The 17,204-nt window shown below is 44.3% G+C and overlaps 1 long non-coding RNA gene across 1 annotated transcript; it reads right to left on the bottom strand.

The window, feature by feature from the left end:
• Positions 1-1,984: 1,984 nt before the first annotated feature.
• Positions 1,985-5,102, bottom strand: LOC143830704 (uncharacterized). Its single transcript, XR_013228581.1, has 2 exons — positions 4,967-5,102; positions 1,985-2,286 (listed from the first exon to the last, which is right to left on the bottom strand). It is a non-coding gene; the product is annotated as an uncharacterized LOC143830704 (long non-coding RNA).
• Between the last annotated feature and the right edge of the window lie 12,102 nt (positions 5,103-17,204).

The raw sequence follows: 17,204 nt of genomic DNA, 5'->3' as shown, positions 1-17,204 counted from the left end.
AGAGAAATTCAAGAGGAACTAAGAAAGAGAAGGGAAATGTTCAGGAAATGGAGGGAAGGACAGAGCTCTAAAGAAGAGTACATACAGGTTACTAGGCACTGTAGATCAGTCATCAGAATGGCCAAAGCTGAAACTGAGCTAAGATTGGCCAGGGAAGCTCACTGTAACAAGAAAAGATTTTTCAGTTATGTGAGGAGCAAACGTAAAGTAAAGGAGGCAATAGGCCCACTGTTGGATACCTAAGAAGGTGGTGAGCTCCCCTTCACTGGCAGTCTTCAAGCAAAGGTTGGATACACACTTTTCTTGGATGCTTTAGGATGCTTTGGTCTGATCCTGCATTGAGCAGGTGGTTGGATTAGATGGCCTGTGTGGCCCCTTCCAACTCTATGATTCTATGATTCTATGATTCTATGATTCTATGATTCTATGATTCTATGATTCTATGATTCTATGATTCTATGATTCTATGATTCTATGATTCTATGATTCTGCTGGGCCAGATTCCATCTTGGCAAACCCCCTCGCTAACCTGTTTTTCACTACAGGTTTGTAATGACCCATTCAGTCGAGCTCCTCCATCTTCCATTCCCTCCCCCCCCCCCATTGTATGGCTGCTCCAGTGGCTGGTAATGTTATGTTTGCCTTGGGGATCCTAGGTAATCTCCTTTGTCTTACAACTATGACTTACCCTAGGCCAATCTGCCAGGGCAAATCACTTCCCCTACCTCCAGCTAGACCCATTGACATGATGGTTCCTTTTGTATAGACCCATTAATGCCCATCTATGGGCCTGGCTAGGCCATTTCCCAATTTCCTACCCATGGAACATTCCATCATGCCCCAGTCACACCCCCACCATGAGCTCAGCATGACCCCCTTTTCTGGAAAGACCTATAAAAACTCTGCCAAGCCAAAGTGTGCTTCTGATTCAGGACCAATTCAGATCACCCTACGCGCTGGTTGTGTTGACTCGTTCACTGACCTCTCTGCTCTACAGGACCGGTAAATATACTGATTGCAATCTCTTTTCCCCTTTATTTTCCTATCTGCTTAGAATACTAGTGTGCTAGATATATATTTTGCCTATTCCTTTTTGTTATTTTCCTTCCAATAATGATTGTAATGATTTTACTGTTTTACTATAACTACTTCTTGTCTGCCTTGAGTTCTAAAGAGTGTAATCACCTCATAAACATTGGCAAAAAATCCATTTTGCTACCTCTCGCAAAGTAATTCCCCACTGCTAGAACTACACATGTCTCAGGACACGTATGTGTGTTTCTGGTAACAGCAGTGAGATGGTGTCCCCAAACCCAGAAGGGGACCCACTATAGACAACCTGCCCCCAAACTAGCCCAGAATCTAGAACTGGCATAGCTTGACCTTCAGGATGTTGGATCTGTGGGTTTTCCAATGTTAAGGGGAAGATCTCAAGGACAAATACATCCCGGCTATGAGACATATGTACATGTCCCATTTTTGCTATGTATGCATAAACAATGAAGTGTAGCTTATGGATAAGTATAAAATCTGTTATGATTATACAGATGATCTTCTTGGGTATTTTTGTTGCTGGATGTTCCCTTTGTTGTGGATAAAGTAGTCCCTACTCTCAGAACCTACCTGCTGTGTCCCTAATTGGGCCAAATACTCCAGGGGAAAAAAAAAAAACAATTTGGGTTCCACCGTGGTTAAAATCAGAAATAACTCTTGGGTGGATGGAAGCTGTGCTCCAGTTTAAATTATCACCACCAACCCTAGATTTCTGTATGTGTGTATAATAAATTGATCCCACCATTAAAGACACATTTCAGAGCCATGGTGTTATTAAGAGCTGAATTGTCATTTTCTTGAAGCACAGCTGTCAGTAACTCATTGGCCGGAACAAACATGACGATAGCTTAAAGCACTTAAGCTTTTTTGCCACTTAACCTTTTACAAACCAAAGGCACACATGATCAAAGAGAAAATCATAACCATAGCATTTGGACACAAGCGCTTTTAGTAATTGAACCCAGGGGACAGACAGAAGAAGAGAAGCGAAAGGTCTTTGTTTATACTCCAGCCCATCTGTTCCTCTCCTCTTCTTTTCCTTCAGGAGATGTTATTTTGGGCCCTGTGGACACTGGGGAAGAGGCTGCTTCTTCTGTTGAGCCGGAGGTGACCCACAACTGGGTGAGTTTTGCTCGGGGGTGTTCTTTGGTGGGCCCTTGGATGGGGGGTCTGGGCAGGATGGCTGCTGAGTCGGACACTGCGTTTGCTGGGAGGACATCCTTTAAGCAAATCCTGAAAGAGACAGTTTTTTTTTTTGAAACCTCAGTAAGGGGTACTGTTGACGAGCCATATCTTAGAATCATAGAGTTGGAAGGGACCTCATGGGTCATCTAGTCCAACCCCCTGCACTATGCAGGACACTCACAACCCTCTCGCTCATCCACTGTCACCTGCCACCCCCTTGAGCCTTCACAGAATCAGCCTCTCCGTCAGATGGCCATCCAGCCTCTGTTTAAAAATTTCCAAAGATGGAGAACCCACCCCCTCCCAAGGAAGCCTGTTCCACTGAGGAACCGCTCTGACTGTCAGGAACTTCTTCCAGATGTTTAGGCACAATTTCTTTTGAATTAATTTCATCCCATTCATTCTGGTCCATCCCTCTGGGGCAAGAGAGAACAACTCTACTCCATCCTCTATGTGGCACCCTTTTAAATACTTGAAGAATAGGGCACCCTTTTAAATACTTAAAATCATGCTTGCACACTCGAGAAGAAGCTGGCTTTTATACCCCACTTTTCACTGCCCAAGGAGTCTCAACGTGGCTGACCATTGACTTCCCTTCCTCTCCCCACAACACATACCCTGTGAGGCAGCTGAGGCTGAGAGAGCTTCTGACAGAATAACTCTGTAAGAATGGCGCTATCAGGACTGTGACCCTCAAGGCCCCCCCCCCACTGGCTGCATGTGGAGGAGCGGGGAATCAAACCTGGTTTGCCAGATTAGAAACTGCCGTTCTTAACCACCACACCAAGCTGGCTGTCTTGTGACAGGGATCCTTAATTTCCCCTTTTTCCATGGCTTTTAGTTCTTCTCACACCACAGCTTCTTTCCTAATGTGTCTTGGGTTGTTGCCATTTTCTGGTAATAGCTTGAAGAAACATGCACAGTCACTTTAAAAGGGAATGGAGTGAAAGAAGGTGGAGCATTTTAGAAAGATTCTGCCTGGCCTAGCTCCCTTAAATGAAATCATGAAGAGTGAATATTGGCCACAGCAAGATTGATGGTAAAAGTGTGAATCTCCAGTAAGCCAGACTGACTGATTTATCAGTGAGAATATCTAATGCAGCCATCCTCAACTTTCTTACTGTTGAGAAGCCCCTGAAACGTCCTTCAGGCTTTGAGGAACTCCAGAAGTGGTGAGATGGTGCAGAATATTGTTGGGAAGCAGAGCTGTGAACATGCCAACCAAGGCCCCTCCTCTTCCCACCCCCCTACAGGTCAATCACTGGCCATTATGGGAGGGGGGGGAAAGATTGACATGAGCATATATGGTCGTATCACCCCATAAATTTTTAACAATTAAAAAAAACATTAAAAATCAATTCACTCCCACCCATTCAAGAACCCCTTCCAGAGCCATTGAGAAACCTCATGGTTTCGTGAAATCCTGGTTGAGAAAGCCAGGTTTAATGTCAACTATGCTGGGAGAGTCTGCTACTCAATACCCCTCTTGCCTCTCCCCTCCTCATAATTTTGGTTCACCCACGCTCTGCTCGACTTTAGTCTCTTTTCAGCAACAAAAGAACAAAAGCATCTGCAAGGACCAATGACTGTATTCCAGAGTTTGTTGTATGTTTTCGCAAAATGGGCTAGTTTTTGTATAAACCCCTAACCCTCTCCATCCCCGCAGTCTAGTGCATGCTGTAGCCACACTTTTCATTTGTTTTAACTGAGAAGGCAAGCAGAACCCTACTAATGCTGATCTAAAACATCACATCCCTCCCCGTCTCAAGAAATTAACACGAGCAATTTCCCAGCGGTGTTAAGTAATCATGAAAATAATTTCAGATTAACACAAGTCCCGTCTTACTGGAACAGATGAAACCACATGCAGAAGGAGAAGGAGAAGGAGAAGGAGAAGGAGAAGGAGAAGGAGAAGGAGAAGAAGAAGAAGAAGAAGAAGAAGAAGAAGAAGAAGAAGAAGAAGAAGAAGAAGAAGAAGAAGAGAGTTGGCTTTATATGCCGCTTTTCTCTACCCAAATAAGTCTCAAATTGGCTTACAGTTGCCTTCCCTTTCCTCTTCTCACAACAGACACCCTGTGAGGGAGGTGAGGCTGAGAGAGCCCTGAGATTACTGAAGAAGAAGAAGAGTTGGTTCTTATATGCCGCTTTTCTCTATCCGAAGGAGGCTCAAAGCAGCTTCCAGTCACCTTCCCTTTCCTCTCCCCACAACAGACACCCTATGATGTAGGGGAGTCTGAGAGAGCCCTGAGATTACTGCGTGGTCAGAACAGCTTTATCAGTTCTGTGGTGAGCCCAAGGTCACCCAGCTGGCTGCACACAGGGGAGCGTGGAATCAAACCCAGCTCACCGGATTAGAAGTCCGCACTCCTAACCACTACATCAAGCTGGGTCTCCAGAGTAAGCTGTCCACCTGGAGCCTGCATCCTTTATGCAGACAACCAAATTATATCTTCAGTCTATTGAAGGATCTTATTTCCTGCTGGACGTTCTGGGCCCCAGCCATCGGCCTGGTGAAACATTCACCTTGCAGGCCTTGCGGAACCGGTTAAAATCTCTTTGGGCAGAGCATTCCACCAGGCAAGGGCCAGGATTGGAAAAAAAAAAACCCTGGTCCTTGTTAAGGCCAATTCCCTTAACATTCTACAGAAAGAAGCACACACCCGTGTGCAGAATTACCATTATTTATTCCTCCCAAGATCAGTAAGGGATCTCTAATGTCAAAACTTACCTGGCTCCTCAAGGAGCAACGGAATAAGTCTCAGAGCCCGGAGGTGAAAAGTGAGGGTTTTGCAGAACTCAAAAATGCTTTTATAGGCATGTAGAGCCAATCCAGCCAGAGCATGAGATTTCCCCTTCCCCTTTTCATGTGGATACTGAATTAGAGATCTGTGTAAACCAGATTTAATTGCACCTTTTCACTTAGCTTGTCATTTTGACATGGAATGGCCCCTTCAGTTTTGTGTCGTGGATTCAACCCACCCAAACAAAAATCACAATGTTCCGTCTGCTAATTTGGCTCAATGTAGCAAAAAAAGAAAGAAAGAAAAGGATTGTTGGGGTGTTTTCTTTATCCATAAAAATATATTCTGGTTAATAAGTGTCTTGCCGCGACTGAACAAACAGGATTTTCACCACCAGTAACTGAACTATTTACCCATTATAGAGCCATTGCCTGTTCAAGGCATTTTCCAAGAGTTTGTGTTGAGATTTTTTCCCCTCAGGATTGAAGGCAAGGGCTTTAATAGCATTTATCGAATTTATATTTTGTAACTCTGGTACAGCTAGGGCATGGAGTCTGTAAAGTGCTCTTTCAACACACTGAATTTCCCTCCAAAATAAGATGCATTTTACAAAGTTACCGGTACATCAATCAAACACAAGATGTTGTAGGCGCTGAATTATAGGTTTTGTAGTCTTTTCGGGTAGTTATGCCTAAACACAAAATTATAAAGTAATTATAAAGTGATGGACAGCATAACGGAATGTTTCTGGATACCAGATGTTGAAAAGTGCCTTCAATAAATTGAGCTGTGTAAGGGTGTGCCCAGCCATATAGGCATCCGTTGAGGTTCTGCAGAAGACAATACCTCAAGGCAGGAGAGCTTGACCCTCAATAACAGAAACAAAGCAGTTTTCTCCAGGGGGGGGCAGGGTGCAAATTTTAAAGGCTCAGACATTGTTGAAGGTTTTGGTATATCTAAGTTCTTCTTCGTTGTCATCTTCTCCTGAATTGCCACAGTCAGATATTTGTTTGGTAGATGGTGTCCTACAATTTAAGATCTAGCCAACACAGATACCTTTATAGGATTCTGGAGCTGAGCTGGTATTATGTACTCAACAAGCAGAATATCCAGATTTTTCTAACAAATTCGATGCACTGCTCCAAGGGATCGAATGACAACAGGCACGCTGTGAAACTTTCTCTCAGAAGTATTCTAACTCTGTTAGTAGGTCTTCATTTTAGTGGTCTTCTCCTGTTCTTTCTTTTCTATTCTTCTGTCTCCTGGAATTACAATGGCCATGATTTAAACTCCATTTCTGCATTTCCTCCCCTACAATTGTAATCTCAGAGTATTATGCACCAGATGTTTTTCTTCTATTTGCAGTCAGAAGTCCTGAAGAATTTTTGTTTCATCATGATCTTGTCTGGTTTACATTCCGATGAATTTCTAGCTGATGGTAAACTGTACTTTTTCTAAAGGTTCCTGTGCAACATAGATTCTTCTCTATAATGACAGTCTTTATGGCCAGTTTGAGCAGTTTTGCTGGAGACACTGACCATGCGGTTGACCATTTCAAACTCTGGTTTCCCTGGTTAAAGTAGGTGTTGTGAAGGACCTCATTCTGAGACCCTGGAGATCTGTTGGCGGTCAGAGTAGATAATGTCTGTGATGGACCAATAATCTTGTTCAGTGGAAGACAAATTTGTGTTTGTACGAATATGCAAGTTATGTAGCATACATGATTTATCAGCATAAGAAGATCCTACAGGAGGCATCAGTGGAGATGTGAGTTAGCATATTTAGATTAGGAACTTCCTGGTATGTTTCAAATGCTTTCCTCCTGTGTCCTGATTGGCTCAGCTGGGGACTTCCTGCTCCTTTGAGCACAGTTCCTGCCTGCTTTCCCTCCCGATGAAAATTAGTCAGTTAGACTGTTAGGACTCTCTCTCTCCTCTCTCATTCACAAAGGTTGTTTCTCTTCACAATAAAATTATTTTATTATTTTAAAATTCTTTACGCACTTGCATGTAAACTTTGCCAAAAAGTGTAGTCATTGTTATGACAAGCAACAGATTGGCTGAACTCGAGCCAGGTTAGTGAGGTGGGGCAGAAGCAATGAAGATTAGGCAGGAGTTGAGCCAGAGGTGACCTCAGAGGTAAAAATGCTTGGAGCTTCCACTGCCTCTGCTGTATCTTGGCACAGCTTAAATATGCAAGAGATGCATGGAGAAAGAGGACAGAGAGAGAGAGAGAGAGAGAGAGAGAGAGAGAGAGAGAGAGAGACTCATTTTTAACTGTCTAACTGTTGTTCATTCATCCAGTCTGTCAGCAACCAGGAATGAAGAGTGCTCAAAGGAGTAGGAAGTCTCCACATGAGCCAATCAGGATGCTAGAAGTGATGATTTTTTCACAGTCAGAGTAGTTCAGCAGTGGAATAGGCTGCCTAAGGAGGTGGTGAGCTCCCCCTCACTGTCAGTCTTCAAGCAATGGTTGGATACACACTTTTCTTGGATGCTTTAGGATGCTTAGGGCTGATCCTGCATTGAGCAGGGGGGTTGGACTAGATGGCCTGTATGGCCCCTTTCAACTCTATGATTCTGTGATTTGAAAAAATATATATATCAATAAGGTCCTTTTCTAACTATGATAATTGCACATCTCTTCCGATGCCCCCTACAGGACACTCCTCATATGATTTCGGATCATGCACATTGTCCCTCTTACATATCCCTACACTCTGCACCTGTTAATAGAGTCCTGTTCCCCCTCCCCACCAAAAAAGAGCCTATGTTCACAACATTGGATGCTTTAGGATGCTTAGGACTAATCCTGTGTTGAGCAGGGGGTTGGACTAGATGGCCTGTATGGCCCCTTCCAACTCTGTGATTCTATGATTCTATGATTCTATGATTCTATGATTGTATGATTCATTGCCTTCTGCAACCCTGAATGGAGAAGCAGCCTCCCATTCTTAGAGCTTCAGGATCAGGTTTTAGGGCTGGTTGACACCCAAAAGTCTGGTCAGCAATAGATCCTTCTCCAAATGATCAAACCACCTCTGCTCATCTGTAGCCTTGCAGGCCCCATGGTTCTGGAGTTGGCACAAATCAGTTGTGACTTTATGGAGCCCAATCGTTGTTATTGTGGTGGTTGTTAAATTGTCGAAAGCTTTCAAGCCCAGAATCAACCGACTGTTATGGGTATTCTGGGCTGTGTGGTCATAGTATGGTTGCTTTGGTCCCTGATGTTTCAACAGTAACTGTGGTGGGCTTCGTCATTTGGAATGTGAAGGTCCTGGGTTAGACCTCATCTGGAATCTTGTGTCCAGTTCTAGGGGCCATAGCAGGGCACTTTGCTCCACGGGTATGACTCTATTGGTTGTCCCAGGCCCCCAGGACATCCACCTGGCTTCGACCTGGGCTAGGGTCTTTTCGACCCTGGCCCCAACCTGCTGGAATGAGCTCATGGAGGAGCAGAGGGCCCTGCCAGGGTTGTCAGCTTTCCTCAAGGCCTGCAAGATGGAGCTCTTCTGCCAGATGTATGGTTGAGGCCAGGATGGAGTCCTGGTGTTTCCATCTGAGGATCCCCTAAGGCAGGGGTAGTCAACCTGTGGTCCTCCAGATGTCCATGGGCTACAATTCCCATGAGCCCCTGCCAGTGTTTGCTAGTAGGGGCTCATGGGAATTTAGTCCATGAACATCTGGAGGACCACAGGTTGACTACCCCTGCCCCAAGGTGTAATCAGTTCTATCACCTCACTCCCAGTGGGAAAACAACTTGGCCTCTGGCTGAACGAAGAGGGGAGAGGGACTGGGAAACCAGAAGTGGTTGTATATGATCGCCGGCTGCCTATTTGTGTAAGAGATGGTTTTTATGGGTTTTATTGTATTCTCGTGTTTTTATCTGTTGTGAACTGCCATGAGATCTCTAGAAGAGCAGCAGTAAACATTAATTAATTAATTAATTATTAGAGCCTGAGAGAGTTGGGTATATGCAGCCAGGAGAAGAAGAGGGCAAGGAATGATACGATAAAGGTAAAGGTATCCCCTGGGCAAGCACCGGTCATGTCTGACCCTTGGGTTGACGCCCTCCAGCGTTTTCATGGCAGACTCAATACGGGGTGGTTTGCCAGTGCCTTCCCCAGTCATTACCGTTTACCCCCCAGCAAGCTGGGTCCTCATTTTACCGACCTCGGAAGGATGGAAGGCTGAGTCAACCTTGAGCCAGCTGCTGGGGTTGAACTCCCAACCTCATGGGCAAAGCTTCAAACAGCATGTCTGCTGCTTTACTACTCTGCGCCATAAGAGGCTCTGGTGATATGAGAACTGTGTTTCATTACCGAAAACGCAGACCTGTTGGGGGGGGGGGCAGCTTGCTTCCTGAAGCTTCTGAAACAAGGACTAGCAGAAATGGGTTCAAATTATGGGAAAGGAAGTTCCACTTCAATATTAGAAACCATTTTCTACTGACTTCCCCGGTGGAAAGATGGGAGGGAAAAAAAACAGCTCGATTTTTTAAAATTATAAACCCATTTTCAAAAAGTTCAGATTTAGCCAGCTTTGGGAAACCAATCGCTCAGGAATATATGTTCATGAGAAATAATGAATCAAGGATTGTTTGTTTTCTACAAAAAAAACAACAACAACCTAATGATCCCTATTTACCATTTATCTGTCCCTTTCAAACCAGTTCTGTTTTGGGGGAAGGGGAAATACCTCGATGAAAGTAAAGACTGCTCCCCAGCCGGAAGTAGAATCCAACCTCCCACCTCTGGCATTCCATACGCTCCATCTGCTAATCCTTCACACCATTCAGGTTGCTTCATATCCTCTTTCTGGTGAGCAAAGCCCATGACCTACATACTGTTATTCTTCTCCCTGATGTCTTCAGGATTTTGTTTGCATCACTATATTTGTCTCATTCCAGGTCTCCTGAGCCAAACGAGGCTCTGCGTTCTCAAAAAAAACCTGCCGACAGAACTCGGTATTTAAGACAGTGTTGTAATGAAGATAGGTCGAGGGACTTGGGAATGTTCAGCCTGGAGAAAAGGAGGTTGAGAGGGGACATGATAGCCCTCTTTAAGTATTTGAAAGGTTGTCACTTGGAGGAAGGCAGGATGCTGTTTCTGTTGGCTGCAGAGGAGAGGACACGCAGTAATGGGTCTAAACTACAAGTACAACGATATAGGCTAGATATCAGGGGGGAAATGTTCACAGTCAGAGTAGTTCAGCAGTGGAATAGGCTGCCTAAGGAGGTGGTGAGCTCCCCCTCACTGGCAGTCTTCAAGCAAAGGTTGGATACACACTTTTCTTGGATGCTTTAGGATGCTTAGGGCTGATCCTGCATTGAGCAGGGGGTTGGACTAGATGGCCTGTGTGGCCCCTTCCAAGTCTATGATTCTATGATTCTGTGATTCTATGATTCTATGAATGCCTGGGCTAGCTTGATCCTCTGAGATCTGGGGAGTTAAGCAAGGTCAGCCCTGGCTAGCACTAGGGGGTGGTGGTAACATCAATGGAACACCAGGGCTATGACTTGGGGCAGGCATGGCAAACATCCAGACAATCTTAATATCTCCAGGCTATATTACAACTAACTAACTAACTAACTAACTAACTAACTAGCTAGCTAGCTAGCTAGCTAGCCAGCCAGCCAGCCAGCCAGCCAGCCAGCCAGCCAGCCAGCCAGCCAGCCAGCCAGCCAGCCAGCCAGCCAGCCAGCCAGCCAGCCAACCAACCAACTTTCCTTCCTTCCTTCCTTCCTTCCTTCCTTCCTTCCTTCCTTCCTTCCTTCCTTCCTTCCTTCCTTCCTTCCTTCCTTCCTTCCTTCCTTCCTTCCTTCCTTCCTTCCTTCCCTCCCTAACCTATATAGCCCAGGCAAGCCCAATCCCATCTGATTTCAGAAGCTAAGCAGGCTATCACCTGAAAGGGCGACCTCCGAGCAATACCCTGGGTCAAGCAGTGTCAGATGACCTCCAAAAGTCTCCTGCTTGGTAGCTGGACACTTAGGATCTCCTGCATAATGAATACATACATAATGAATACATACATATTCATACACCTGGGATTTACTCCAAATATTCCCACCAAAGACCTCTTGGTATGATGTCTGTCTATGAGAAAGATCATTCATGTGAAGGTTCAAGGGGGTGGCAGGTGATAGTGATAGTGGATACGGATAGAATCATAGAATCATAGAGTTGGAAGGGGCCATACAGGCCATCTAGTCCAACCCCCTGCTCAACACAGGATCAGCCCAAAGCATCCAAGAAAAGTGTGTATCCAACCTCTGCTTGAAGACAGCCAGTATGGGGGAGCTCACCACCTCCTTAGACAGCCTATTCCACTGCTGAATTACTCTGACTGTGAAAATATTTTTCCTGATATCTAGCCTATATCGTTGTACTTGTAGTTTAAACCCATTACTGTGTGTCCTCTCCTCTGCAGCCAACAGAAACAGCATCCTGCCCTCCTCCAAGTGACAACCTTTCAAATACTTAAAGAGGGCTATTATGTCCCCTCTCAACCTCCTTTTCTCCAGGCTGAACATTCCCAAGTCTCTCAACCTATCTTCATAGGGCTGTGAGTGTCCTGCATAGTGCAGGGGGTTGGACTAGATGACTCAAGAGGTCCCTTCCAACCCTTTCCTTCGATTTCAAGGTCAAGTTGACAACAGCCTGGTTGTGAGGGAATCTCCCATCCCATCCCACCCCACCCCACCCCCAACTGCCCAACCCCACATTCTTGGACAGCTGGGTAGTGAGTGTAGCAGTTTACATTCTGGTCACACTTTAGCATTGCTCCAAGAATTCCCCTCCCCGCTCTCTCTGGTCTTCACTGGGGGCCATTCTTATATTCCCACTGATGTGATGACATCTGACAATGAACTCTGACCCCCCGAGTCTCTTTGAACCTCCTTTACAACCAAGTCCTACAAATCTATTCCTGTACGGACGAAAGCAGACACAGGGGCATTGCCGAGGGAGTCGAATGAGTGATTATGTATCTTAATCCCGAGAACAGCCCAATCTGGTTTGCCTGAGGAATGAGGAATGTCACCACAGATCAATTATCCTCAATCCATTAATGCTCCAGATGACGGAGAGTCTTCAACGCAATTAACTGTTAAGCAAAAGTCATTGCAAAGAGGAGTAAACAGCGTAGAGGCAGAACGGCTTTACGCATAATTGTCGTTAGCATAAAAATGGAAATAAGTCATTAGTGAAACCGGATGCACCCGTTACAAAGTAGGAAGGGGTGGTTATGGGCTAGTCACGTCTGTTTTGTTTTTTTAAAAGAAATAATTGTACATATTTGAACACTGCATTTAATTTGCACAGCCCTATCTGTCCGTCTGCTTCCTCTCTCTCTCTCTCTCTCTCTCTCTCTCTCTCTCTCTCTTTTTCTCTGGAAAAGATGGTGAAAAATAATCCAGAGATTTGAGAACTTTCTCCAGAGAGCCAGTGTGGCATAGTGATTAAGAGTGGTGACCTCTGGAGAACCAGGTTTGATTCCCCGCTTGTCCTTGTGCAGCCAGCTGGGGAGACCTTGGACTCAAACTTTAGCCTACTCCAAAGCAGACTAACTGAGCGCCTGCCAGGTTACTAGAAGATCAGGATACACAGATTCTGGGCTCCGCTAACAACAGTGTATGTTAACGAGAAACACTGGATTAAAATGATACTAAATGTGAGGGACGCGGCAACTATTATAAAAGTAGCAAAGTTTTTACTGGCAATTTTAAATGAAAATCTTTTACGATAGGTTTTACATCTGAAACTGTTTGAAATGTTCGTTTTATGCTTTGCAATTTTGTGCCAATAAAGGTACTCTGAATCTGAATCTGATCTTTTTGATGGAGCACCCAGCCTAGGTGAGTCCGATGGGGCTGGAGATAAGCCAGAACGCAAAGGGAGATGCCTCATAAAGCAGGCCGCTATAAATCAGGTGGAGAAGTCATGACACAGCGACACCTGGATCCCTGGGTGGATGACTCAGACCCTGGATGCCAGCTTGTTGTCAGGAGGGGACTAATGAAGAATTTCCAGAAGAACGTCCTTTTTAATTCTTGGCCCACTCTGAAATGCTAATAGAGATTGAGTCAAGATTGGGCCAAAGTGGGGACATCTTTAGCCCACTCTGTTCATTTATTCATTTATTCATGCACATTTATTCATGCACATTCAATCATCAAATCTACCACATTCTTTATCCCACCCTTCCTGCAAGTTGTTCCCTTCAGTTCTGCGGTTTTCCTCCTGGCAATCCAGTGGGGAAAGGTGGCCGATTGCCACGTATTTTGCTCCATTTTATCAATTTCTGGCTTGATGTAGTGGTTAGGAGTGTGGACGTCTAATCTGACAAGCCAGATTAGATTCCCCGGTCCCCCATATGCAGCCAGGTGGGTGGCCTTGGGCTAGCCACTTCACTGATAGAGCTGTTCTGACCGAGCAGGAATATCAGGGCTCTCTCAGCCTCCCCTACCTCACAGGGTGTCTGTTGTGGGGAGAGGAAGGGAAGGCGACTGTAAGCCGCTTTGAGACTCCTTCGGGTAGAGAAAAGAGGCATATAAGAACCAACTCTTCTTCTTCTTCAGTAATCTCAGGGCTCTCTCAGTCTCATCCACCTCACAGGGTGTCTGTTGTGGGGAGAGGAAAGGGAAGGCGACTATAAGCCGCTTTGAGACTCCTTCAGGTAGAGAAAAGCAGCATATAAGAACCAACTCTTCTTCTTCTTCTTCTTCTTCTTCGATACTGTTCAACATCTTTTCAACATAATGGATCTACTGCCATTTGTTTTAGCCATATTTGGTCTACTTTAGTGGTTGAGCACTGTGATCTTAGAATGCCAGAGTCAGATTCCCATCGATTTTCTCAACGGACACACTACATACACTGTGCTTCATTTCTGCTTTTACACTACTAGTTGGATGTATAACCCACATTCTGGTTCATTGTTTGATGATTGTCCCACCTTATACGCTGTGTTGACACAGTTATCCCACCTTATAGGCTGGGTTGATGAATGTCCCACCTTATAAGCCGGGTTGATATAGGTTCTGTAATGGGGATGGGTACGAACCACACAAACACACTAATGAATCCCAAACTGAATTGAGAGGTTCACTGGCGAACTCTACTGGTTCATGTTTCATAGCCCCCAACAATCCCCACTGAAAGGGACCTCAGTTCCTTTTAATGAGGTTTGCAGAAAGTCGTAAAAACAGCTGGTGGCAGGAAGCAAGAATCAAGGGTTTAAAGGGACTGAACAGTCCCTTTAACCCCTTGTTTTCTTATGAGCCCATGAACTATCATGAACCGCCATGGACTGCTTTAAAATTGCATGGAAATTCGTGATGGTGGACTCTTCACGAATTTTAGTTTGTGAGTCATCACGAATTTGGCCTTATGGTTTGTTTCTTGCCTGTTCCTACTCTGTAAACGTCCTCGAGTCCCAGCAAGAAAAGAGGACTATAAATATTATAGAGAGAGTCGGTATATTCATAAAAGGATTCACCTAGTTTCACAGAAGCTATATATGGTTCACGGGGAGGCAGACGAGCCCAAATCATGGCCTGTCATTGAGAAAACCGTCCTCCTTTTGAAAGCAGAGTTGTGACGGTGTTTGAGTCTCAATGGGATTTCGTTCTGATCCTTTAATAGCACCTGCTGTCTCCTGATAAGAGTGGCCCAGCCCAGATATCTTGGCTCATGTCATAGAACTCCCTTCTTCTCTTTCTTTGGGATGTTGAGCATGTTGCACGGTGACATATTTTATGAGTTACTCCCTGGCACATACCAGAGCCTTGGCATGTAGCAATTACGCCTAACCTGTAATTTGAACCTCCCCTTTTTTCCCCTTGATAGTTTCTCACACCCAGTTGTTCGCCTGCCAGGACACTGAGTCATTTTGCAAAACTGTCTTTAAAAAAAAAATCATATATACAAGAAATTGCAGCAGAATGGTGCATTTACGGCTAAATGTTATGCAAATAGCTCGAGAATGAGATCTCAATTCTGAACTGTATAATTGATATTTTAACACCCTACAACAGTGGATCTCAACCTTCCTTGAATACAATTCCTCTTTAATACAATTCCTTGTATTTAATACACTTTAATACAATTCCTCATGTTGTGGTGACCCCCAACCATAAAATTCTGCATGGGTTCTTTCACAGAAATTTAACCCAAACAGACCAATGGCGTCAAGATCCATGGTTCAGGATTGTATATAAATGGGTTATAAATTGTATATAAATTGACAGCTGCCTTCAGGAGGAGCGGCAACAGTGGCGGCACCCCACCCCCCAGCCAATGTAATTCCATGAATGAATGAATGAATGAATGAATGAATGAATGAATGAATGAATGAATAAAGCTTCTGTAGTCAGATCATCTGACCAAAGGAGATTGGACTCTTGAAAGCTTATTCCCTGAAATTAGTCTCTAGCATGCTACTGGATTTGAATCTAGCCCTTCTACTGAAGATCGAAACAAGCTAACGTCTGATTCTTTCACACGGGTAACTCTCCAAGGAGCTCCGGTTCTCTCCTGACAGTTTTATCCTCACAATAACCTTAGGAGGTAAGTTAGCCGGAGAGAAACAACTGCAAGATCACAGTGAGGGCCACACTTGACTCGACTAAACTTCCCCGTACCTGGAAGCCAAAGGCCATATATATATTATTTGATTTCTGCCAAGAAGAATTGATCCTATTGAAGGACTTCACTAGCAAACATTAAGTTGAAAAACAACCACTGATGAAAACTCACTTGAAAACGGTTACAATCTGGAGGCCGTTTTGGTTGTTCTATTAAAAGAAGAGATAAGACCTTTTTAGTTACATTAATTGTGAAATTGTTTATTATAGCCTAGGATAGGTTCTTTCTTCTGTTATTATACTCATTTTGAACCATCCTTTTTTCGTGGAGTTTTCTTAAATAAAGGTCAAGAACACCCACAATAATTTGTTCGTTCGTTCATTTGTTTGTTTGTTCATCCGTTTGTTCATTTGTTCATTTGTTCATTCATTCATTCATTCATTCATTCATTCATTCATTCATTCATTCATTCATTCATTCAATGTTCCTTTGTTCAATCGTTCATTTATTCATTCATTATATCACACTTTTCCTCATAGCTGAATGTGTCTTACAAGTTTAGTAATCGAATAGAATAAAATGCCAGATATCCCCTCCCTGCAAAAGCTTTCTACAGTTCTGTAAAAAGTCCCGGCAAATGTCTTGACCTTGCATCTCTCAAAGATTTCTAATCAGAGCAATCCTAACAGTTTTATTGCTTATTATCATAGCTGTATAGTTTGATATATCCATTGTAAAGAATGGGCCACCAGTTGACAAGTGAAGACGTAGCAGATGTTCTAGGATTCGAGGGCATAATTTGCTTTGATTGTGGGGTGGAAGGAGGGTGAGATGTGTCTATCAGTGAATTTAGTCTGTAAGGACTCTCCCTCCCCACCTCCCATGAATCTCAGCTACGAACTGGATGGTTCTTGAACTGCTACCCGGTTAACCACCTAGTGGAGAAGAGTGGCAGCCTCTAATTTGGAGAACCGGATGGATGACTTTGGGCCCATCACAGCTCTCTAAGAGCTCTCTCAACCTCACCTAACTCACAGGGTGTCTCCTGTGGGGAGAGGAGGGGTAGGCGATTGTAAGCCACCTTTGAGACCCCTTTGGGGGAGTAAAAAGTGGGGTACAAGAAACAGCTCTTCTTCAGCTCTTCTAGGGATTTACAAGCTCCCCCTACTTGTTTCTCTCTGTGTTTATGTGTTCTCGTTTTTCATTTCTCCCTTCATTGCAGTGGGTTGGCCAACTGCTTTGATCTGACTGTTATGCCAGATACAAAATAATGCTGGACACTGCCTAATGCCAACACAGGGCAAAAGCATCTGGGCAAGGAAACAGCCCTGGGAGCGTGACTCACGGGTTCAATATGCATAAAAGAAAAGTGAAATTGAAGCTGAGAGGAAAAACAAAATAGAAGGTAAAGGGAAACCTGCTCTGACTCAGGGAGGAATATCCCCCCTCCCTTAATTTATATGATGTTTAAATATGAAAGACAGATTCGAGAAGAAGAAGAAGAAGAAGAAGAAGAAGAAGAAGAAGAAGAAGAAGAAGAAGAAGAAGAAGAAGAAGAAGAAGAAGAAGAAGAAGAAGAAGAAGAAGAAGAGTCGGTTCTTAGATGCCGCTTTTCTCTACCCGAAGGAGTCTCAAAGCAG

Source organism: Paroedura picta, chromosome 1 (assembly GCF_049243985.1).
Source record: "Paroedura picta isolate Pp20150507F chromosome 1, Ppicta_v3.0, whole genome shotgun sequence".
Taxonomy (NCBI): Eukaryota; Metazoa; Chordata; class Lepidosauria; order Squamata; family Gekkonidae; genus Paroedura; species Paroedura picta.
Note: the sequence above shows the minus strand (reverse complement) of the source record. Positions and strands in the feature narration are given on the sequence as shown.